Genomic DNA, 26,505 nt, shown 5'->3' with positions numbered 1-26,505 from the left:
ACTATCCCATCTCCATGGGATATTCTCAACCCAGAAATTGAATCCAGGTCTCCTGCATTGCATGGCCTTTCCTGGTGGCTCAGAACATATAGCGTCTGTCTACAATGTGGGAGATCTGGGTTCAATCCCTGGTTTGGGAAGATCCACTGGAGAAGGAAATGGCAATCTGCTCCAATATTATTGCCTGGAAAATCTCATGGACAGAGGAGCTTGGTAGGCTACAGTCCATGAAGTCACAAAGAGTCGGACATGACTGAGCGACTTCACTTAGCCTAACTTCACTCCCGCGTTGCAGGAGGATTCTCTACCAGCTAAGCCACAATGGAAGCCCAAGAATACTGGAGTGGGTAGCCTATCCCTTCTCTAGCAGATCTTCTCAACCCAGGAATAGAACTGGGGTCTGCTGTATTTCAAGCAGATTCTTTATCGGCTGAGCTGCCAATGAAGCCAGCAAGTTTTGTAGCCAGCATAGCCAAAAACAGTTACCAGTATCTCCAAGCTGCCCAGCAGTACTGTTCTAGTTCCTGTGTGTAAAAGCATCACATCCCCAATTTCCCTGACAACCTCAAATTACCCCAACTCCTATTCACAATTTGCTTTCGAATCAAGTATGCTAGCCCACCCCAAAGCGTGGATGTGGATGTCCATGTACATCGCTCCATATTAGCATAAGGCCTGAAAATCCGGTACCCTGCCCCCTTGGGTTAAAAATGGCCCATGATATTTTGCTTCATTCAGAGCATCAGCTGTTGCCAGGAATAAGATTTAAGGAATCAAAATCACTTCATAAATCAAAAATTAACACTCAGCAGTAATGAAAGAAGGAGTCTTTTTCAAAACTGACCTTACAGAACCAGGAACTCCACTCAATACTCTGTGACAAGCCAGGAAAAAGTGAACTCACTCAGTCATGTCCAGCTCTTTGCAAACCCATGGACTGAAGCCTACCAGGCTCCTCCATCTATGGAATTTTCCAGGCAAGAATACTGGAGTGAATTGCCATTTCCTTCTCTAGGGGATCTTCATGATCCAGGGATTGAACCTGGGTCTCCTGCATTGCAGGCAGATGCTTTATCATCTGAGCCACCAAACAAGTACAGGAAAAGAATGTAAAAAAAAGAGTGGATATAAATATATAGCTGATTCACTTTGCCGTATACCTGAAACTTACACAATATTAACTATTAACTTAAATATGTTGCTCAGCTGACAACTTGTGTCTGACTCTTTGTGATCCCATGGACTGCAGCACGCCAGGCTTCCCAGTCCTTCACTACCTACCAGAGTTTGCTCAAACTCGCGTCCACTGAGTTGGTGATACCATGCAACCATCTCATCTGCTGCTGTCCCCTTCTCCTCCCACCTTCAGTCTTTCCCGGAATCAGGGTTTTTTCCAATGAGTCAGCCTTTTGCATCAGGTGGCCAAAGGATTGGAGCTTTAACTAAGTTAAATATACTTCAACATAAAACTAATAATAAGAGGTAATCCTTTAAGATTGTGATGTTGGATTCATCCTTAACCAAGAGATGAATCACTCTTGTACTTCCTAAGTGTACATGCTCACACATGTATGCACAGACACACACATGCTGACATTGAGACTGCCACAGTTGACACAGGGCAGCCAAGAGACTGCACACTTTGCTGGCCTGCTCATCTCTGTCTGTCAACAAGGCTTGACACCCAGGTCTTACCTTTTCACCTTCAGCTTCAGGGTCTTATGCAACCCCTTCACCAGGCAGATGGCCTCCTGTCTAAACCTGGACAGACCAATGTCGTTGATGCCCACAGTCTCATGTCCAGCCAGCAGTTTGTCCATGGCTGCAGCTTTGCTCCTTTCTTTGACCTGCAACTCAGAAAGAGGGTCCAGGAACCTTCCCCCACACCAAAAGAGCAAACCAGTCCCCAGAACACAGACAGGAGGATGTGTCGGTGACAGCTCTGTGCCACCTACCAGTTGTCAGACTGGCTTCAGGATAACCCAGAAGTGAAGATATCCAACTTGGGCCAGGATTCCCTGTGGGAGACAAGGGATGCACCCTTTTCCTGGTCTGTACCCCTCATCTGGTTTGTATCTGCAAGGCCTACCTCTTATGGAAGGGACCCCAAAATACACCAACACTCAAAAATACACCAGAAACGGGGGATCCAGGGAGATCCCTTCGCTTTCTAGATCTCCTCCCCGCCCCCACCAAAAAAAAAAGAAAAAAATACGGGTGTTATAAAATTATTGACTAGTTATTTCTCACTCATCAATCCTGCACCTAGAGCTTTCCTGGGGATCCCATAGTTAAAACTCTGCCTGCCAGCACATCAGACATGGGTGATATCCTTGCTCAGGGAAGAGTCCACATGCCACAGTGCAAGTAAGCCGGTGCACGACAACCACTGAGCCTGGGCTCCAGAGTCCAGGTGCTGCAACTACTGAGCCAACGTGCTGCAACTACTGAAGGTGGTGTGCCCTAGAGCCCATGCTCCACAACGAGAGAAGCCATCACAATGAGAAGGTCACATGCTGCAAGTGGACAGGGGCCCTTGTTTGCCACACTTGGAGAAAGCCCACATGCACCAACAAAGTCCCACCAGAGCCAAATAAATAAATGAATGAATAAACAAATATTTTAGAAAGGTCCTGCACCTAGGACTTTTCCTGTAACAGCTTTCTTTTAATATTTTATTTTTTTTATTTATGTAACAGCTTTACTTAGCTATAACTCAAGTAAACACCAATCCCCTATGTACATATGAATGAACTGTACTCCGAGTGGTCGAACTTTCAACACCCACCCAGTTGAGAACAGGCTTCCTAAGCCCAGAAGAAACCTCATGGCTGTCAGCAGTCACTCCCCAGCCCTCCTGGGCCCTGGAAACCATGTGTGGGTCTTGGATATACCTCCTATGGACACTTGATATACACAGAGTCATACAACAGGTGGCCTTTTGTGTCTGGTTTCTTTCACTCATGATGTGTTTTCCAGGTGCATCCCTGTTGACCTCTGTGTGGGAACTCCATTCCTTCTTATGGTTGAGTGATATTCCATTATACCAATTGACCACATTTGATTTATCTGTTTATCAGGGATGGATATATTTACATTGTTTCTACTGTTTGGCTATTGAGCCAGTTCAGTTCAGTTGCTCAGTCATCTCTGACTCTTTGTAACCCCACAGACTGCAGCATGCCAGCGTCCTTGTCCATCATCAATGCCCAGAACTTACTCAAACTCATGTCCATTGAGTCAGTGATGCCATCCAATCATCTCATCCTCTGGCATCCCCTTCTCCTCCCACCTTCATTCTTTCTCAGTATCAGGGTCTTTTCCAGTGAGTCAGTTCTTTGCATCAGGTGGTCAAAGTATTGGAGTTTCAGCTTCAACATCAGTCTTTCCAATGAATATTCAGGACTGAGTTTCTTTAGGATGGGCTTGTTGGATCTTGCAGTCCGAGGGACTCTTAAGAGCCTTGTCCAACACCTTCTCCAGCACAAAATATTTGCAGGTCAAAAGCATCAATTCTTTCGTGCTCAGCTTTCTTTAGAGTCCAACTCTCATATTCATACATTTGGCTATCAGCACACATGAACACTTGTATACACATGTTTGTGTGTGAATATGCGTCCTTATTCCCCTTGTGTGTAAAACTAGGAGTAGAATGGCGGGGTCATGTGGCAACTAGATTAAACATTTCCATGAACTGCTAGACTGATTTTCTGTCATGGCATAGAGTCTTAGGTCTGGAATGTGGGAACTAGTTCCCTGACCAAGGCATTGAACCCATGTATGTAAAACATTTCCTACTCAGAGTTATACACAGTATGTATACAAGTATATTGGCTGACTCCTTAAAAGGATTTTATGATTTTATGCTGAGAATTTTCAATCTGTAAGTCCTTAACTCAGCTTTTATTATATAGTAATAACCCAACTAAGCATTTAGTAAGCCATCAATTAACCAACCTACTTTCAGTACCAGTGCCCTGGAAACTGAATGCTGTGCTTAGTCTCTCAGTCATCTCTGACACTTTGTGATCCCATGGACTGCAGTATGCCAGGCTCCTCTGTCATGGAGGTCTCCACACAAAAATACTGGAGTGGGTAACTGTTTTCTCCCTCCAGGGGAATCTTCCAAACCCAAGGATTGAACCCAGGGTCTCTGAATTGCAGGCAGTTTCTTTACACCCTGAGGCACCAGGGAACTCCAAAAATACTGGAGTAGGTAGGCGAACCCTTCTCCACTAGATCTCCCCAACCCAGGAATCGAACCTGGGTCTCCTGTACTGCAGGTGGATTCCTTAATAGCTAAACTCTCAGAGAAGCCCTATGGCCCAGGAATCAAATCCAGCCAGCTAGGACTTCCTGGTGGTCCAGTGACCCATGGTGGATTCATGTGGATGTATGGCAAAACCAATACAATATTGTAAAGTAATTAGCTTCCAGTTAAATATATATATATATATATATATATATATATATATATATATATATATATATATATATATGTAATGAAGATAATGGAGTTCAAAACAAACAAACAAACAAAAAAGACTCCATGCTCCCAATGTAGGGAGCCTGGGTCCCATCCCTGTCCAGGAAAACCCAACATGCTAGATGGTGTATCCTATCCTCCCCCTGCAAAATATCTACACACCTGTCTTTTTTATTGGGGGGGTGGGGTAAATAAAATTTTACTGCAATACAACTACACCTATTTGATTATTCACTGCTACTGGAGAGAATGGAATAATCTGGGGCCCATAAAGCCAAAAATAATTACTACTTGGTTTGTTACTGAAAAAAAAAAAATGCCAACCTCTGTTCTACACCAAAAAGCCATTCTTTTTACAAACTGCTAGGAAAAGTAGCAACAAAGATGAATGTTTATGTACAGTTTTGAAAGTTTGCTGTGCTCCTACTATATAACAGGGTTGACCTGAAAATCAATTCCAAACCTTACCAGGCACTAAAGCAAGGAAACATTCCTCCTCTGGGAGTCACAGAGCTGGAAATGCAGCCACTGACAGGCTCATGTATGAAACCACATGGTACTTGGACTTGTTTCTCCGCCTGGACCTGAGAACAACACATTAGGATAACAGAGCCAATTATTTATTGTAAGCTGACACGACAAACAAAATGACTACCCCTAACAGAACCACGAGCAATTCATTTGGCGAACAACTGGTTTTAAATTCTAGACAATTTTCATCCCAACATAATGACAGATCCCAACATTAATAAGCTGCCACCTGGCCAAGACTACATACTCACCCAGAACCAGCCAAGGTTATGGACACGTTGTGGAGAGCTTGTATTTTGACATGCCCCAGCTGGGAGGCCCAGGGGCTGTTTCCAGTCGGAGGGTTGGTGGGCAGTTATCTGGGGGGGTGGGGGGGTGGGAGGTGGAAGTCCCAGAGAAAAAAAATGGAGTGAACAACAGGGGAAGGAACTTAAAGACTGGAAAGGCAGTGATGGAGGCTGCCCACACAGAAAACAGACCCACGAACAGCAAAGAACAGAACCCTTGGGCTTCCTGGAAAAAGAGGGTGAAGGAGCAGGTTCAGTTCAGTCACTAAGTTGTGTCTGACTCTCTGCGACCCCGTGAACGGCAGCACGCCATGCCTTCCTGTCCATCACCAACTCCCGGAGTCCACCCAAACCCATGTCCATTGTGTCAGTGATGCCATTCAACCATCTCATCCTCTGTCGTCCCCTTCTATTCCTGCCCTCAATCTTTCCCAGCATCAAGGTCTTTTCAAATGAGTCAGCTCTCCATGTCAGGTGGCGAAAGTATTAGAGTTTCAGCTTCAACATCATGGAGGAGAAAGAAGGGGCGTGTGTCCCAAAAGAGACAACAACCAGACTCGCACAGAGCTGTTGAATTTGAGCATCACAAGAAAGCCTTTAGGTGAAACCATGATGATGGAGGAACATGCAGGATTTTAGGACAGGTTCTTAAAGTAGCACTCCCTACAGCAACCCATCATCTATAATGACTCAGCCATGACCTGGTGGGCTTTTCTTTCTCATCCCCACAAATCCTTGCACACAAGACTCTCTCAAAGTGCTGTCATTAGCGTTTGGCTAAGGGACTCGCCTGGTGGTCCAGTGGCTAAGACTCCGCGCTCCCTAATGCAGGGTGAGGGGTTCAATCCCTGGTCAGAGAACTAGATCCCACATGCCACAGCTAAAGATTATTTTCTTTAACACAAATTTATTTTAATTGGAGAGTGATTACTTTACAATATTGTATTGGTTTTGCCATACATCAACATGAATGTGTATACGTGTTCTCCATCCTGAACCCCCCCCCCCTCCACCTCCCTCTTCGTACCATCCTTCTGAGTCATCCCAGTGACCAACCCCAAGCATCCTGTATCCTGCATTGAACCTGGACTGGCAATCCATTTCATATATGATATACATAATTCAATGCCATTCTCCCAAATCATCCCATCCTCACCCTCTCCCACAGAGTCCAAAAGACTGTTCTATACATCTGTGTCTCTTTTGCTCTCTCGCATACAGGGTTATCATTTCCATGTTTCTAAATTCCATATATATGTGTTGGTATACTGTATTGGTGTTTTTCTTTCTGGCTTATTTCACTCTGTATAATAGGCTCCAGTTTCATCTACCTCATTAGAACTGTTCAAATATACACAATGGAGTATTACTCAGGTAAAGATTCTAAATGCTACAGTGAAGACAGAAGAGCTTCGAGGAAGATCTTACTTGGCCAAAAATATGCATATATATGTTTTTGAACGAACATCTGGCTTCACCCTGAAGCCCAGAGCATATTGTGTCGCTTCCCTTCGTCTGCAAAGACTGCCCAGCTCCTCCTCCAGCCACAAAGACTGCATTCCAAGGCAGCCCATCTGCCTCTCCCAAACCATACTCCACCTACACTCCCAGCAAAAATGGCTCCAGGTTTGAGAGACAGAGTAGCTGGGGATCCCTGCCCTCCTTGGCTTCCTCACCAAAACAAAGCATTTATTCAACATTTTTCTCACTCATGGTGAAGAGTGGCAAATAAGGCAGCTTTGAAGACCTCTAGTCTGAAATCTTGACACCATCAAACTTCTCCCATGAGGGAAACGTCGTTAGGCTTGAACCTGGTGAAGCACAGACCTGAAGCTGGACCTAGGGACCCAGGAATATGGCTTTGCCTGCCAGCTCTGTATAGTGTATCATATCTTACATGTGATAAGTCGTGCCTTAAGTGCATCATTCATTCCAGACATGTACATTCCTTTTATCGCCAGTCAAGAGAGTGCTGGGCACTGCCAGTTGCAGAGGGTACTGTCTGCAGGAGCCAAAAATGGAGCAATCCTGTCCTACAACCCCCAGGCAAAGTTCTCAGCATCGCTTACTGTAGATCAGAAACAACAACAAACCACCCTGTACAAAAAGGCAAGCAGACAAGGATAAAGGAATCCACACCCCACCCACAATGCCTGTAATATGCACCAGTCAGAAGGAAAGCCCCAAGCTCTCTCGCCAGGTTGAATACTCTGACTTAAGATTATTCACTGGAATTTGGCTTGTAAAACTCCTCTTGAGGTCCCCAGTTCAGTCAGTACATTTCAATCTGTCAGTCGTGTCCAACTCTTCTCGACCGCATGAATCACAGCACGCCAGGCCTCCCTGTCCATCACCAACTCCCGGAGTTCACTCAAACTCACGTCCATCGAGTTGGTGATGCCATCCAGCCATCACATCCTCTGCTGTCCCCTTTTACTCCTGCCCCCAATCCCTCCCAGCATCCCTCTCAAAAATGAGCATACTGGTTTGCTGTCCTTATGCAAAGATTTATCCTGAAAACAGCAAGAGGGAAGAGGGAAAAAAAAAAAAAAGAAAGAAAACCACTCATTGGAAGTCTTTTTGGAAGCAAGCTTTCATATTTCATTCAATGGACTTTACAGATGATGAAAGATGTTTACCCACGAAGGCCACGGGACCCCCAATTCTCATGAGAGTCAGGACCTACTTAGGAAGTGACTGGGTCATGGCAGTGGGGGTAAGAGGGGCAAAGCTTGTGGATGGCGATGAAAGACCTTCCCTGGACAGCAACTTGAAAGGCCCGGCACAAATAGGGGTGTATAGTCCATGAGAAGGGGTCCGAACCCAGGCCCCCGAATGAAGAATTTCAGCCTGAGGAGTGCAGTGCCCTGGCAGGGGAGCTGTTAAAGATAAGTACAGGAAGAGGAAGATGAGGAATTTGACCTTGAGTTTCAGAAACCTGAAGGATACCCTGGAGGCAGTGGTGGGTGGAGTGTGGGGGGCTCCCAGAAGGACAGACATGGAAGCAGGGGAATGATCCTGTATCATGTGAGCAAATGCAGCTTATCCTTTAGGTAGACAGGTAAAAGCATCTCCCCCACCCAGAACAGATCACAGATCGGCAGTGGTTCAAAGCAACACAGGGCAGGGAATACGAATGTAAACAAGGACTAAGTGAGCTGGGAAGGCAGGTCAAGGGACATACTCGATGGACATTAAGGAGTCAACACAGGAAAGGGGTGTTCAGTAGAGCTCAGATGTGGAAAATCACAACCACCAGAGATCAGAACAAAAGGAGGCGGAACTTCTGTGCAGAATCAGATTTCAAAGACCATGAATCACACTCATGACTTATCAGCTATGACTAGGAAGCCATCCAGAGGAGAGCATAAGATAGCACAGGCTTCTACAAAGCCAGGATATTCTTGATATCACCTCCCTGGTGGTCACTCTTCTGAGTTCCCTTGTCTCCAGAGAGCTGAGTCATGCAAAGAGGATGCAATTGCAAAGCAATTGGAGAGTACATCTCTGATAACAGAGAAGCCTGTCAAAGAAATAAAAATTAAAAATAAAAATAAAAAACCTCCACCCCAAGGCGTACAGTGATGTACTCTCATCATTAGTTTCTGTCTCTGTACAATCCCAGGGAGTATTTTACCACTGATCTGTGTAATTCAAGCTTTGCAGGAGCTCTCAGTTCAGTTCACAGAGTCAGTTGTGTCCAACTCTTTGCCACCCCATGGACTTCAGCATGCCAGGCCTCCCTGTCCATCACCAATTCCCAAAGATTGGTCAAACTCATGTCCATTCAGTCAGTGATGCCATGCAACCATCTCATCCTCTGTCACCCCCTTCTCCTCATGGCTTCAATCTTTCCCAACATCCAGGTCTTCTCCAATGAGTCAGCTGTTCGCATCATGTGGCCCAAGTATTTGAGTTTCTGCTTCAGCATTGGTCCTTCCAACGATATTCAGGACTGACCCCTTGTAGGATGTCCTGGTTGGATCTCCTTGCAGTCCAACGGATGCTCTCAAGAGTCTTCTCCAACACCACAGTTCAAATACATCCATTCTTGAGGGTTCAACATTCTTCATGGTCCAACTCTTACATCCACACATGACTACAGTAAAAACCATAGCTTTTACTAGATGAACCTTTGTGTGTCAGGTAACATCTCTATTTTTAGTACACTGTCTAGGTTTGCCATAGCTTTTCTTCCAAGGACTCGCAGCTCTAGAAACATCTTTTAAGAAGGACGGCCCATGTTATTACAATTTTGAAGTGTACTCTTTTTAAATTTTTTTTTTTTAAAGAGGTGGAACTGTTCACAGATTATTTTTTCAGTGCAATCAGGAAAGAAGAGGGTAATGAATTTGCTATGGCTGACCTGGGCTTCCTAGGTTGGCACTAGTTGAAAGGAACGTGCCTGCCAATGCAGGAGATATAGGAGACATAAGAGACATAAGAGTCATGGGTTTGATCCCTGAGTTGGGAAGACGCCCTAGAGGACGGCACAGCAACTCATTCCAGGATTCTTGACTGGAGAATCCCATGGACAGAAGAGCCTAGTGGGCTATGGTCCACAGGGTCACACAGAGTCATACACAACTGAAGCAACTCAGCACAGCACACATCTTGAGTGTCAGCTGACTGTTTCATGGGGGATGGTGTCATTTTTAACCAAACAACACAAAACATACTCAATGGCAATTTGAGTCACAACTGTGCATGAAATATGTCTTGAACATCTAAGATCACCTCAACTCCCAGGTGTTTTAGTTGAATCATTTTTCAATGATTCAATTTTTCAATGGTTCTTTCTTGTTCCTCATCATGATATTCGTTTCTCATAATGTGCCTTGAACATGCCATGAAAAAATGAAAATCAAGCATACAGTTCTTATGATATCAAACAATGAGTTAATGGGGCCTATGATGGCACAGCCTATCAATGTTTGGTATCCCCTTAAGGTCAGGAAGCAACAGTTAGAACTGGACATGGAACAACAGACTGGTTCCAAATAGGAAAACCAGTACATCAAGGCTGTTTATTTTCACCCTGCTTATTTAACTTATATGCAGAGTACATCACGAGAAACACTGGACTGGAAGAAACACAAGCTGAAATCAAGATTGCTGGGAGAAATATCAATAACCTCAGATATGCAGATGACACCACCCTTATGGCAGAAAGTGAAGAGGATCTAAAAAGCCTCTTGATGAGAGTGAAAGAGGAGAGTGAAAAAGTTGGCTTAAAGTTCACTATTCAGAAAACGAAGATCATGGCATCTGGTCCCATCACTTCATGGGAAATAGATGGGGAACACAGTGGAAACAGTGTCAGACTTTATTTTTGGGGGCTCCAAAATCACTGCAGATGGTGAACATCAGAAAGTTCACGGTTTAAGTATTAGTGACACCTGGCTGGGAGAATTTTGAGCACTACCTTTCTAGTGTGTGAGATGAGAGCCATTGTATAGTAGTTTGAGCATTCTTTGACATTGCCTTTCTTTGGGATTGGAATGAATACTGATATTTTCCAGTCCCCTGGCCGCTGCTGAGGTTTCCAAATTTGCCGGCATAGAATGCAGCACTTTCATAGCATCATCTTTTAGGTTTTGAAATAGCTTAACAGGAATTCCATCACCTCCACTACCTTTGTTCATAGTGATGCTTCCTAAGACCCACTTGACTTCCCATTCCAGGATGTCTGGGTCTAGGTGAGTGAACTTTCTATCGTGATTATCTGGGTCATGAAGATCGTTTTTGTACAATTCTTCTATGTATTGCCACCTCTTCTTAATATCTGCTTCTTAGGTCCATATAATTTCTATCCTTTACTGTGCACATCATTGCATGAAATGTTCCCTTAGTATTTCTAATTTTCTTGACGAGATCTCTAGTCTTTTCCATTCTATTGTTTGCCTCTAATTCTTTGCAGTGATCCCTGAAGATGGCTTTCTTTTCTCTCCTCGCTGTTCTTTGGAACTCTGCGTTCAAACGGGTCTATCTTTCCTTTTCTCCTTTGCCTTTTGATTCCCTTATTTTCACAGTTTTGTAAGGCCTCCTCAGAGAGCCATTTTGCTATTTTGCCATTTTATTTTCCCTTGGGTATGGTCTTGATTCCTGTCTCCTGTACAATGTCACAAACCTCTGTCCATAGTTCATCAGGTACTCTATCAGATCTAGTCCCTTAAATCTGTTTCTCACTTCCACTGTATTATCATCAGGGATTTGATTTAGGTCACACCTTAATGGTCAAGGAGCAGGAACTTTTTAATCATGGCTGCAGTGGCTATCACTTTGATGTTAGGCCTTAATACAAAATTTAGTAATGTACCAGTTTTATATTAATTATCTGTTTCTTTCTCTTTATTCTGATGCCCGCTTTTGTCATTTAAGTCAAGAAGACATTGTCCCATACTGGCTAATGCTTATGTCAGTGTTTTCAAGTGACAGAAGAATTAGGTGGTCTCTTGACTATTCTTCGACATAATTGTTTTTAAACATTTCATGCCTTATCTTGAAATACAATTTTAAGCACTTTAGAACAAGCATCAATGTGATCTCAAGCAAAATATTGTTAATGATCAACCTAATTTTAAAATCAGTAGAGTTCATGAGGGAAAGGAAAGCCAAGATTTGATGAATACTGTAAGAAACGCTGCGGGAAGAAACAGCCACCTCTATGGACTGTTGATCAGGGCCTTTATTGGGCGGTCACTCTCAGGCAGCACTCCCGGGGGCGGGTGAGCAAGGAAGCAAAGGGAGTCTGCAAGGTATGAGGGGTGGGGAAAGGTTTTATAGCCAGGGCCGGGCTCCCATATAAGGTAGAAAGCACGGGCTCAGCGGTGATTGGTGTCCAAGGGCTCCGTGTCGGCACCTGATTGGACGGCTTGGTTGTCGGCCCGCCTCCGGGACTTGTGTGCGGCACTTTTCCAGGGCATGCCTCAACACGCCCGGGCAAGCCTCAACATGCCCGGCATTGCCCGACCTTTCAAATACGCAGTGTGAGATGTTGCTAAATCAGCATTTAGCGTGCCATTTGAAATGAGCCGCTTTGATGTCCAAAGGTAGAGCGTGTAGTCATGAAGACCAAGACTGAATTGTTTTTCTCATATTAACGGATAACTTAAATATTTCTAGTAGCAGATAGCTTTCTTGGAAATAGCATTTGTGATTTTGGATTAATAGTTGCACTTTTGTTGATTTTTACTTGCTCTAAAAATAAGGGGGTAAATACATACGTGTAGCTGAAGAGACTATAGACATTGTTTGAGAGAATAAAAGCTTTCTCATTTTCATGGAGAAAATTAATATATGTCACCTTGAGACAGCTCTCATTTGTTATAATCAGTTCAGTTCAGTCGCTCAGTTGTGTCTGACTCTGCGACCCCATGAATCGCAGCACACCAGGCCTCCCTGTCCATCGACAACTCCCCGAGTTCACCCAAACCCATGTCCATCGAGTCGTGATGCCATCCAACCATCTCATCCTCTGTAGTCCCCTTCTCTTTTATTAATAAAATAATTTTACCTGAAAGAACAAGCAAACCAGACAAGGAAATTCACAGAGGGCAATAACAAAATATCTTGACAGATATTCAACATATTTCTAAACAAACCAAAGTGTCATTGTGTGAAAAAAAATATAGAGATATCAATAGAAAAACAGAAGTAGCTTCTGAAAGAACTCAACTCACTATTAACTATCTTTTATTTGAAGGCAAAGAAACTGACTCAAGTTAATTCTAAGAAGCAAAGCCCTGAGGTTATTATCTTTTTTTTTTTTTAATGAAAATTTAGGAAATTTAGGCTGGAGAGGGAAGAAGAGGATAGAGACTTCAAGTGCCTTGAAGGAGGAGGAGGAAAGAGAGGGGGTTGGAGATTTGATTGTGTTATTTGAACAGCATTGGTGGAGCTCAAACAAGGGAGGTAGCAAGGCATGCAGGCCTACGGGAAGAGCATTTCCAGAAGAACAGCACTTGCAGTCTTTGGATTGGAAAGACATGGAATTTGATGGAGGAAAACCAAGGCCAGTGATGTCAAAAAGAGTACATTACTGGGGAAAATAGCAGAGTAGAAGGACAGAGAATGGAAGAGAGGAAGCAGTCAAGGACCATATCGCTGGAAACTTTTAATTTGGCAATAAATACAACTTGTACTCCTCAGGAGCATACTTCAAAGCAACTAACAATAACAGTGTTGATAATGCTAAGTAACAAAAAAACACATAACTAAAAGATTTCGTATTTTTACTATAGAAATTGAAGAAAGGAGATAAGAATGCAATAGTCTGCACATTTATTTATACATAGAGTTTTCACCTGAGACCAGAACACACACACACTTCTTTATACACCTAAAAGTGGTTTAAGCTGACACTTAGCAAAGTGCTTTGGCCCAAGTAAACTAACTGGAAAGGCCTAGTAAAATATTCAAAGGGCAAATAAACCAAGCAAGCTTTGAGTACATAAATACAATGTATTTGCATTTGAATTTACACTCAGGAAATTACCTAAAATGGAGACTGAAAGGTCGGGCATGTTGAGGCATGCCCCAGAAAAGTGCCGCACACAAGTCCCGGAGGCGGGCCGGCAACCAAGCCGTCCAATCAGGTGCCGACGTGGAGCCCTTGGACACCAACCACCGCTGTAGCCCGTGATTTCTACCTTATATGGGAGCCCGGCCCTGGCTATAAAACCTTTCCCCACCCCTCATACCTCGCATACTCCCTTTGCTTCCTTGCTCACCCACCCCCGGGAGTTCTGCCCAAGAGCGACCGCCCAATAAAGGCTCTGATCAACGGTCCATAGAGGTGGCTCTTTCTTCCCGCGGCGTTTCTTACAGACACAATAGACTCACTACAGCTTAGTCATCTGTAGTCCTTCCTCTTCAGTTCTGAGAGGGATGATAACCCCTTGGTGATTATCACTTTCCAGCATTTTGTGAAAGCTTAGAGGATTTAAATAAATTGAGGAGGGGGGAGAGTGGGGAGAGACAAAGAGGAGGAGAAAGGAAGAGGAAACGGAGAGATTGCTCCTGGCACAGGTCTACAGACAGGATCCCAGCTTCCTTGAATGGTGCACAGAGATTGCTAGCTATCTGTGCCAGAAGTGGAGAAGGGGTGACATTCAACTCCAGGAGGAGACTCAACTCCAAGAACCTACGGAGGCAGCCAAGTGTGCTGATGTTCAGGAACCAATACTTAGAGGGTACCCCACAGGTCTGTGAAAGAGCCCTTGGAGACAGCAAGAAAAAAGATTTTCACACGTATAATCACAGATTAGATAGTTGGATAGATTAGAGGAAGGATAACTCTATGACCTGATAATTACTGAAATAAACGAGATAATTCTTGCACATCGGACTGTGTCAAGTAAGACTGAAACTCAGTTAGTTTGATACAATGGGAAATTACACACGCCAAGAATTAGCTGTTAACGCTACTACATTTGTGTCCAAGGCAAGATAAGATACAAAACTGAAATCTTCACATGCTCAACTAGGGTAAGACACATGTAACTGGAAAAGGTAAGGAAAAGTGCTAAAAAGGGTTTAATCATCCTGGACTATTTTTACCCACTATATTCACTATTCTTGGACAACTCCATTGTAGCTTAAGGGTAAGAGAACTTAATGTAGCCCAGTTCGAAAACTGAACAGATTCCCTGTGTTTGATCCTTTGCAGTTAAAACTATGGGTCCGGCACAAATCAAAGTGGACGTCAAGGCTCTTTTTCCTTTGGGAATTTTAACTTGCTTTACGACTGTGTCTGACACAGATATGCCTACCTCATTGGGACTACAGGCCAGCCAACTGGCAAAGGGGACGCAATGAATCAAATTCCCCTTTTGATCACTCAACAGGAGGTCCACAGGCACCAGGTCTCATTCTATTAACTATCTCTGCTTCTCCAACTGCAGTCAGTGATACACAGGGCCTGCTTGATGCTTGCAAGGGTCTCTCACCAAACACAGGCATTTTAACCGTTGGCTTCCTTGAGATGTCCCTGGGCTAGGTAAACGCACTCTGAGACAGTGTTCCTTCTACCTTGGCTCTATGCCTGGAGTGAATGTATGCCTCTTCCTCAGCTGGGACAAGAAGCCACAGCCCTTCACTGATTAAATCCCGTGTCTGGTCCAAACTCACAACATAGCTTCTCCATCAACTTCTCCACTGCACACTTTCAGGGCCAGGTTATCTTCGATCAGCCCAAGAGGCACTTCAGAGAGTGACATTCAAATCTGGCTATATAGCTGATACTGAGAACTTCAAGGCATGAAAACAGTTGAAAATTACGTTGCTAAAACACTCTACAGATTATGTGTATAGTAGAGCCTTCGAACTTACAAGTAACATGAAATACCAGAGTAAGTTGTTACTTCTCCTTTCTCCACTTCTCATTCTCTCTCTCACACATGCACACATTCTTTTAACATGTTGACAATTCTATGAAAAACAGATAATAGATTTTTAAATAACGTCTCAATATGCAGATCAAACAAAACTGTACTTCCTGTATTTAAAACAAAAACACATAAATTACCCATCAGTTTCCCTATATTTGATATTACTGAATAACCCTATAATTTTTTTTGTTTTTAATGGGGTATTCAACTTTGACTGAAATACTTGCTTCAGACTTACTGAAAGTAGAATTAAGTTTTTTTTTTCTTTTTTTGACCTCCTACTTTTAGATTTGGGGGGTGATGATTCAAAATCAGATGTGTTCACAGTAATGGATGCTACTCCCACCAATCCTGGTTGAAGGGCTTCCAGTGATACCTGAATAACAATTTTTGTTTCAGGAGATAATCCTTCTAGCTGCTTAGGCTTAAACATTTGATGACACTGGGTCTTGTGCTCCCTTTCCTCTTTGGAAGTTAAAAACTGCAGCCGACATTTGGAACACTGGTGAAAACTCTTTTCCCAGTGCCTTCTATGATGACGTCCATAGGCTGTTGCAGTTTTAAAAATTTTGAGACAAAATGGGCAAAGCAAATTCTTAGTGTTACCATGGTATGCTCTGAAATGTGCATCCACATCTGCAAAAAATGATGATCTGTAACTGCAAACCTGGCATACACAGGGCATTTCACCAGGCTTATGATTGTCTTTCATGTGCTCTAAGGGAACCTGATCTGTCTCAAAGGACAACTCACAGATGCAACAGACTGCGGAGGGCCCCTGGGGAGTGTGGACACTTTCAATGTGACACTGCATCTGGAAGGGAGTAGGAAACTGGCGGAGGCAGTGCCGGCAGGTGGTGTGGGTTTTCCAGCTGTCACCTCTCTGCCTCTCAAGTTCCAAATGGTGCTTCATGTGATTCATAAACTTGACATTTTTTAGAACTTTCAAGCAGCTGAGGCATTTAAACGCTGTGTGGGTCTTCAGTTCTGGCTACTCAACTCCTATATGCTCTCCATAGTAGAAGTCACGAAGAAACACAATCAGATTTCCTTCTGTGGGGTCAATAATCTTGTTTGGACTTGCTAAACTTGGAAAATCAGTTTTTGTCAGTCCATTTTCCCCTAAAGGTCTTACAGGCTTGCAATGAACACTGTCCTTTGGAAAAGGTGTTGGACAAGGTTCTCCATTCTGAACATGGCTTAGTGAGGTATGGACACTGTCTGGTGTGCTCTGCTGAGTAGTCACTGTATGAAAAATACCTGAAGGGGACAAAGCTAAAGAATGTTCCCCATCACTGAGCTTAGGCCTTCTGGGATTTCTGCTATTTGTTTCACAAGTGGAAAGTCGCTTTGAGACATGAGGACTTTTATTCATATCTCCTGCAGAAACCGCTCTTTCTACTGGATGCTGCAATGAACTTGTGAAGGTAATCAAAGAAGAACATGACTCCTTTGAAAAGCAATTTGGCACTCTTTGTGGTGAAATACTTTTATAATCAGCTTGAGACGGAGGTTCAATAATAATAGGACTATCTGTTGATCTTGATTCAGAGTCAGAAACTGGCAAGACAGTCTTTGCTTCTGATGTAGGAGTCACATGACTAACAGGCTGTAATCTGTGAGTGTTACCTTTCCTGAAGAGACCATACCTTTTTCTCCTTGAACAAGAACCTGGGTTAACTCTGTTCAGTATGTTTGAAACGACTGGTTTCGAAGCTGAGCTCATCCCAACAAAGATCACGTCAGCATCTTCATTTACAAGTTCCACTCCGACCAATATCACTTCATCATCATCATCATCTACTTGTTTGGTTTCTCCCTCCCTTTCTGTACTTCTGGCTCTTGTTCTTCTTCACGTAACATAAATGGTAGTTCCATATTTTGAATCCTTTTTTATTCTTAGAGGGTGCGGCCACAAGTCCCAGTGCTTCCTTTATACAAACTGCCACCTAAGTATAAACATATACATATTAGTTAAGCACAGAAAAATGAGCTATTTGATTATCTCCAAAACTCTAGGGTAATTATAAACACCTTTATCTTACAGACAAAGGCACCGAGTGTCAACGAGACTCAATGACAGCTGAAAAACCTATGACTACAAGTCTACATGGCTCTAGAATCATAGCTTTGTCCCATGTTCACTTTAATCTCTTCTACTTAAAAAAATAAAGAAAAAAAACCCCAACACTACTGATCACTAGGTAAAATCACATGTAAAGGACGAGAGTTTTTGCAAAAGCATTATTGTACAGTGTTGAGAAACATGGACTTTGGAGGCAAAGAAGATTAAGTTGGAATTCTAAGTTAACTGCACACCAGCTGCATCTTCTTGGGCAAATTTATAACTTTTAAAGGTGTTTCTGTCTCTTAAAGACAAACATGCTTATTTCTTAGACTTAAGGTTAACAGCTCTTTTTAAAAGGCATCAGCTAGTCAATGGCATCTTGTTTTGTAGTAAAATTCGAAGAAAATGTATCTTAAATGCACATTACACCTGATTCACAAATTCTAATTTCATAAATGTTAACAAAGAAAATAGGTAGCAAATTCAAAGTATAATCTATCTATACCTAGTTAACAAACAGCATAATTCAATGTCAAGCACTTAACACAGGCCTAGGAAATTGACAATGAACTCTCTTGATAATCTCACCCCAATTCCACACTGATATATCCTAAATTTCTCCCTCTAAATCCAACAATGCTTCATCCTTCACGCCACAGGTCTCTTCCCCACATAGCAGGCAAAGTGATGCCAGTATTTCTCTCATACCAATATCAGACAGAGACATCACACACACACACCCCTGATATCCCTTATGAATACAAGTGAAAGAGTCCTCAACAAAATACTGGCAAACAAAATCTAACAACATATAAAAAAGACTGTATACCATGATTACATGGGATTTATGGAGGTATGCAAAGTTGATTCATTTTATGAAAGTGAATCAACATTATGCCATTTTAAAACAATAGAACAAAAAACACATCTGCCTGCAGAAGAAGCATTTCCCTGAATCTAGCACCTTTTCATAACAGGGGTTAAAAAAAAAACACTTAATAATTAAGAACAGAAGAGAACTTTCCCAATCAAAGGGTACCTGTAAAAGACCCACAGCTAACATCATGTTTAATAATGAAAAACTGAAAGCTTTCCCTCTAAGACTGGGAACAACACAAGGAAGTCTACGACACACTTTGGCTCAACATTATACTGGCAGTTCTATAACCAGAGCAATTATGTAAGAAAAAGGAACTGTTGCTGTTATTTAAAAAAAAAAGAAGAAAAAAAAAAAAAAACAGCCTTCAGAATGGAAAGGAAAAAGTCAAAGTATATTGGAGATAACATACCTTTTTATATAGAAAATCTTGAAGAAACCACAAGTATTAGAATTAATATAAAGCTTGCAGAATACAAGAGAAATATTTTAAAAGTCAATCACATTTCTATACAGTAGCAACAAATGTTCTGAAAATGAAGTTAAGTATATACTTGAATCTACACTAGCATTAAAAATACTACTTAGGAAGTCAGAAAGAGAAAGACAATATATTCTTTATAATGGCTGAGTAATACTCCACTGTGTATATGTACCACAGCTTTCTGATCCATTCATCTGTTGATGGACATCTAGGTTGTTTCCATGTCCTGGCTCTTACAAACAGTGCTGCGATATACATTCGGGTACATGTGTCTCTTTTAGTTCTGGTTTCCTCAGTGTGTATGCGCAGCAGCGGGATTGCTGGGTCATATGGCAGTTCTATTTGCAATTTTTTAAGGAATCTCCACACTGTTCTCCATAGTGGCTGTACTAGTTTGCATTCCCACCAACAGTGTAAGAGGGTTCCCTTTTCTCTGCACCCTCTCCAGCATTTACTGCTTGCAGACTTTATACAAATCAATTCTAATGAGATAGATGAAACTGGAGCCGATTATACAGAGTGAAGTAAGCCAGAAAGAAAAACATCAATACAGTATACTAACACATATACATGGAATTTAGAAAGATGGTAATGATAACCCTGTATGCAAGACAGCAAAAGAGACACAGATGTATAGAATGGACTTTTGGACTCTGAGGAAGAGGGAGAGGGTGGGATGATTTGGGAGAATGGCACTGAAACATGTACACTATCATGTAAGAAACGAATCGCCAGCCTATGTTCCATGCAGGATACAGGATGCTTGGGGCTGGTGCACAGGGATGATCCAGACAGATGATATGGGGTGAGAGGCGGGAGGAGGGGTCAGGATTGGGAACTGATGTACACCCGTAGCGGATTTATGTCAATGTATGGCAAAACCAATACAGTACTGTAAAGTAAAATAAAGTAAAAATAAAAATTAAAAAAAAAAAGAAAGAAAGACAAATATCATATGGTATCACTTACATGGACTCTAAAATATGACACAAATGAACTTATCTACAAAACAGAAACAGACTCACAGACATAGAGAGCCAGCTATGTGATTACCAAGTGGGGAAAAGTCAGGCAGGCATAGATTGGGAGCTGGTGACTAGCAGATGCAAACTATAATATATACAATAGACAAACAAGATCGTACTGGATAGCACAAGGAACTATATTCATAATGTGTGATAAACAATAATGGAAAAGGATATGAAAAAAATTGTGTGTGCATATGTGTGTGTGTTTACATATGAAGGAAAGGAAAGGGAAAGGGAAGGAAAGGAAAGACAACTGTTGGCAAGCATGTACAGTAATTGGATCCTTGTGTGTTATGAATAGATTTAACATGGTGCAACTGCTACAAAAAACAGTTTAAAGGCTCCTCCAAAAATTAAAAACTAGAACTGATGCATAATGATTCAGCAATTCCACTTCAGGATATAAATTCAAAAGAAGTTAACATGGGGTCTTGAGATATTTGCGCAGCCGTGCTCACGGCAGCACTAACTGCAACAACTAAGAGGTGGAAGCTTCTAAATGTCCATCAAATGTGATATATACATACAATGAAACATTATTTAGCCATATGAAGAAAATTCTGTCACATGCTACAACATGCATGATCATTGCACACATCAAGCCAAATGAAACAAGCCAGTCATACAAAAAGACAAATACTGTAAGTTTCTACTTGTATGAAATAGCTAACATAGTCAAGCAACATAAAGGAAACAAAAAAGAACGATAGAGTCCATGGTCTAGGTCAACAGTCAAGAAAAGAGGAGTTGTTGTTTAATGGGACAGGTGATGGGTATAGAGTTTCAATTTTGCAAGATGAAAGGTGTAGAGGTCTGTTTCATAACTATGTGATAAGGAATTCCCTGGTAGTTCAGAGGTTAGGACTCCACAGTTTCCTATCAGGGGCCTGGGTATGATCCTCAACCAGGGAACTGTCATTCAAGCTGCATAGCACAGCTAAAACAATGACAACAACAACAAAACAACACTGTGACTATGTGTGTGTATATGTGTTAGTCACTCAGGTGTGCCCAACTTTGCATCCCCATGGACGAAAGCTCACCAGGTTCCCTTCTCATGGGATTCTCCAGGCAAGAATACTGGAGTGGGTTGCCATTTCTTTCTCCAAAAGGCTGATGAAAGTGTGTGAAATACTTAGCATGCAAAAATGATTAAAATGGTAAAAATTTAAGTTGGATGTTTTCTACAACAATTAAAAAAAGAAAAGCATTTAACAACCAGGAAAAGAATTTGAATAGACATTTCCGACTCTTTGCAACCCCATGGACTGTAGCCTATCAGGCTCCTCCGTTCATGGGATTTTCCAGGCAAGAGTGCTGGAGTGGATTACCATTTTCTTCTCAAGGGGATCTTCCCCACCCAGGCGTTGATCCCAGGTCTCCTACATTGCAGGCAGACACTTTCCCTTCGGAGCCACCAGGGAAGCCCCTAGCAAAATGTAAAGCAGTCTCTCTGAAATACTACTTCACACTCATACTACTTCACACCCAATCAAAATGACGAATAATAACAAGTGCTGCAGAGGATGTGGAGAAAAGGAATCTTCAGATATTGTTGAGGTAACTGCTGTAAAATGGTACAACCACTCTTGCAAAAGTGGTTTGTCAGTATCTCAAAAATTAAATATAGAGGAGCCATATGATGCAGCAATTTCGTCTTTTGTATATATCCACAACACTGAAAATGTTCAGTCCATGCAAAGTCAGTGTTCACAGCAACATTACTCACAATAGCCACAAAGAGTACACCATCCACGTATTATCCATTCATTGACGAATGGATAAGCAAACTGTGGTATATGCTCAAAATGGAATGCATGGAAGTCATTTACCATATTCATAATCCATATTCAGCCATAAAAATAAAACAAAAACATTCACTGCTATACAGCCATGAAATGGAGGAATCTTGAAAGTACACAAACGAGGGGACTTTCCTGGAGATCCAGCGTTTAAGACTCTCCACAGGTGCCATCTCTGGGCTGGGAACTAAGATCTCACATGCCACAGAGCTAAATAAATAAATATTGAAAAAGAAAATATGACATCTGAATCAAGCCAGAGACAAAGGTCACACTTTGTATGTGGGAGAACTGTAGGTGGAAGAGAAACAGGAAAGAGAAGCACTCTGTAATCCAAGTGAAACATTTTTTTCAGGGAGGAGGAAATGAACTACTCTGATAAACGCTGCCAATAAATTAAATAAAATAATAACTAAAAATTGACCACTGAGTTAAACATTTGAAATTCACTTGTGGCCTTGACAAGAGTGGCTTTAAAGGAAAATGAGAGAACTCGAGATAACAAAGTCTAGGAACAACTCTGCAGAAGTCTATAATAAACAAATATGAAATAAAAGCAGCAGAAGCAGAATGTGTCACCAAAAGATGGATTTTTAACGACAGGTCACATTATAGTCAGTCTGTTTGCTGATGGGAACCATCCAGAGAAACAGAAAACTTAATCCGGGACAAAGAGGAGACTTGCTAGAAGATCAAGAAATGAGTAGGTCTAGAACTGAGTACATCAAGAATTGAGTAGATCAAGCTGGAGAGCACACAAGCTGGAGAAGGCAATGGAAACCCACACCAGTACTCTTGCCTGGAAAATTCCACGGACAGAGGAGCCTGGTAGGCCGCAGTCCATGGGGTTTCGAAGGGTCGGACACGACTGAGAGACTTCAATTTCACTTTTCACTCTCATGCATTGGAGAAGGAAATGGCAACCCACTCCAGCGTTCTTGCCTGGAGAATCCCAGAAAAGGGGGAGCCTTGTGGGCTGCTGTCCATGAGACTGCGGAGTTGGACACGACTGAAGCAGCTTAGCAGCAGTAGCAGCACACAAGAAGAGTACACAAGCCAAATAATTTGCTCACATTGACAGAGCTGAGATCATATGAAAAAAAGGCTGGCATGGTGGATTAATGGGTATGGTAACCAGCCTTCAAGTGAATCGAATCTCCTGATATTCCCACCCCTGTGTAGTTCTCTCTCAATCTATCACAGGGTTGACCTGTGAGACTAAGCAAATACACAAGTGAAGATGTGTAACATCTGAAAGAAGACTCTGCACTTTATCATGGGTGCAAGTGCTTTCCTGAATCACTCATTTTGAGAAAAGACAGCAGCCTCCACAAGAGAAGCCCCTTGGAGAGGCCCACAGAAGGAGGAACTGAGGCTTCATGAGTACAGACAAGTGAGAGAGCTTAGATTCAACAAACTAAGTCTTCAGAGGTTGCCAAGCCAGACAAAAGCTTGACTACCTCAGGCGAGATCCTAGGCCAAGAGAAAACAAGTGTTAAGTTCTTTCAAACTACTCAATTTGAGATCATATGTACAACACAAACATTTCAAGTTATTCATACCACTCACATCATACTTACACACAGAAGAGTTCTCCTATAAATATAGCAAAAATTTTAAACACACACACACACACACAAACAAAACAATCCAAAGCACCGAAACACAGGAGTTGCCTGGCAGTCCAGTGGTTTGGTTAGGACTCAGTCCTCCCACTGCCAGGATCCTGTGTTCGATCCCTGGTTGGGGAACGAATATCCTATGAAGCCACATGTTGTGACCAAAACAAAACATGCTGTGAAGTTCAAAGCTGTACCAGCAAGATAAGTATACAACACAGCTGTAGGCACAAGTTGCTGGGCATAGAGCTACCTATGATCTTGTTTACATGCATGAAATGAACTCATGTGGTCCCTCGCCCCCATCCAGTGGAGTTCACTAACTTAATGAAATAAAGCCCTTAAGGGTACAGAAATGAGCAAGTAATCCCACGTGAACATGTTAAACCACACACATTTTCTCTGAATGAACCACTTGATTCATTTATTCATTTCGCCATGCTGCTTGGCTTGTGGGGTCCCGGTTCCCTGACCAGAGCCTGAATCCAGACCACTGCAGTGAAAGCCCAGAATCCGAATCACCAGGCCACCAGGGAACCCCCACACCTGCATTGCTTTGCTCTGCTAGCTAAAACCTTAGGATATGTGCATTCCCCATTTTAGCCTCACCAAGTGGTAGGAGTCAGCTCTACACAGCTTAAGACCCATGGTGCTCTTACTTTTTTTCTTTCAAGAAGGCAGGAGAAAGCAAGTCACCCTGCCTGTTTTTAAGCTTGCCACTCAGAAAGCTGCAAACCTGAAACCATGACTGCCCTGAAGTCAGCACCCGCAATCAGGGACAGGTAATCCCCAATCAGGAATACTCTCTCTCAACACCAACGTGTCAGCCGACGAATGAAAGGAGAAAAACGGAAAGTAAGAAAGCCACAACTTTGTCCCTTATTGTAAAGATGTCTGTCACCTTACCTCAGGGGCCCACTGAAATCCTGAGTGCTTGAGACCTACCAGGCAGCAAACGGTCACATACTGGGGACAAGCAGAGGAAAAGCTCAGGGTGAGTCACCTGTTCCGGGAACATTCTATCCCCCCAGGCCCTACCTGGTCCTACCCTACGGATGCTGACCAGGCGTCTCACACTCAACCAGACCGAGTGATTGAACTCCTTTGCCCTGAGCTTCTTCCTCCCACCTCCCTTCTCTCAGTAACAAACAAATACCTCATCTGCCAACTTCCCGAACCAAAGGCCTGAATCTCGGGGCCCCCAGGGACGGGGCAGCCCTGGAGCTCGAGGAGACGCAGAGGAAACAGGAAAACGACCAAAGCACCAGGGCAGTGAAGAGGCCACTAGATCGATTTTTTTTTTTTTTTTTTTTTTGCTGCGCCCGCCTGACTGTGCCTGGGTGCAGAACCAGGTTGGGCCGTGAAGATTTGTGTGTGTGTGTGTTTAAATACATTAGGTTCCACAGGAGAGCTGGGGGTGGTGTCGGTGGCCAGGGGCCTAAGAGGCCCTTTCCGTGAGCTGGCCTGTCCCACCCCCTGGGCAGGAAAGCTGCTGGAGAGCACAGCCCGCCCAGACTAGAGAGGGGAGAGGGCGAAAGGAGCCTGAGGCCTGTGGGTCCTGCCGCACGCTCCCTCCTGAGGGCCCGCGGGCCCTCACCGGCCGCCCCGCCGAGCAAGGCCTGGTGCGAGTGGGGACCCGAGAAACCCTCCCTTTAGCCATCAGGCACCGCTTGGGCTGAACCACGCTCCAGTCCTTACCGGTCCCTGTTGGCGGAGGAGACAGAACTACCTGTGGCTCACCTGTCTTCAGCAGTTCCCGGACCAAGGCTGAGGAGGCGAGCCTGAGGGGATGACGCTTCCTCAGGTCCGGGGCGCCGCCTCAGCTCCCCCTACAGGCGTGCGGGCGTCTCCCATGATTGGCGGCCAGGTGTCGGCGCCTGCAATCTGATTGGCCTCGAGGCCGAGTTGGGCGCATGCGCGGGCGATGAACCCTCCCCCCACCCCCTCACCCCGTACAATCGCCTGCTGGAGGCGTGGTCAGGCTGAATCTGAATCTCAAGGGTCTTGGGTCAAGATTGCTCAGCTCACCAAACGCGAAGAGAAAACAGATGCACAGGGCTGAGAACGGCCTCCGAGTCTACCAGGGGAGTCCAGTGATGGTGTCCAGCACTCACAGCCCTCAGGGATGACCTCCCTTAAGCAAGTTCTTTGCTTAAGGAACTTGACCATACAGTGGATCTTGACGCCCCTCCTCTTGGAATTACATTTCAATCAAGGCAGGGCAACCTGCCCCTGTTTTTGCACTGTCTGTTGTGAGCTGAGAATGAGCTTTACTTTTTCTTCTTCTTCTTCTTTTTTTTTTTTTTTTATTTTATAGCTTTGCACTTTTAATGGCTGAGGAAAACCAAAAAGAATTTTATTTTCTGACATGAGAATTGTGTGAAATTCCGTTTTCGGAGTCCTTAAAGTTGGAACAGGGACTTGCCAGCTTCTTTGGTTATTCTCTATGCCTGAAAACTTAATTAATGCCAATGATGATATTCGCAAAGCCTAAAATATTTCTTTTTTGACCCTTTAGAGAGTCTTTTTTAAAGGCCCTGTTCTGCTGGAAGTCTCCTAGCAGTCATATGGGAAAATAAAGTTTTGGTTTTGTTACATTTTCTTCTCTATTATATTCATTTTTCATTCTTTACTAATTTAATTCCTTCATATCTCTATGTTTCCTTTAATGGAAGCAATGAAATAACATCAAATAAAATACCTCTGTTGGTAGTTTTAACAGGTAACATGTTAGAACGTATATGCTCAACTAAAAATACGTTGTATATATACAGTAAATACCACTTTAAGTAGCTTCAGAACTTGTATCTGGTTTCAAGTTACTAGGAAGGTTTGTTAAACATCCAATATTCTAACCTCCAGCTGTTCTCAACTTCAAAAAGAAAACGTTTTCAATAATTTGTTACCTCAAGTTTCAACTCCGTTTTAGCTA

At 43.1% G+C, this 26,505-nt stretch overlaps 1 pseudogene; it reads right to left on the bottom strand.

The window, feature by feature from the left end:
• Positions 1 to 1,691: 1,691 nt before the first annotated feature.
• Positions 1,692 to 25,488, bottom strand: LOC128070959 (zinc finger protein 280B-like; annotated as a pseudogene).
• Between the last annotated feature and the right edge of the window lie 1,017 nt (positions 25,489 to 26,505).

The sequence above is a fragment of the Budorcas taxicolor genome, chromosome Y, assembly GCF_023091745.1.
Source record: "Budorcas taxicolor isolate Tak-1 chromosome Y, Takin1.1, whole genome shotgun sequence".
Lineage (NCBI taxonomy): Eukaryota > Metazoa > Chordata > Mammalia > Artiodactyla > Bovidae > Budorcas > Budorcas taxicolor.
Note: the sequence above shows the minus strand (reverse complement) of the source record. Positions and strands in the feature narration are given on the sequence as shown.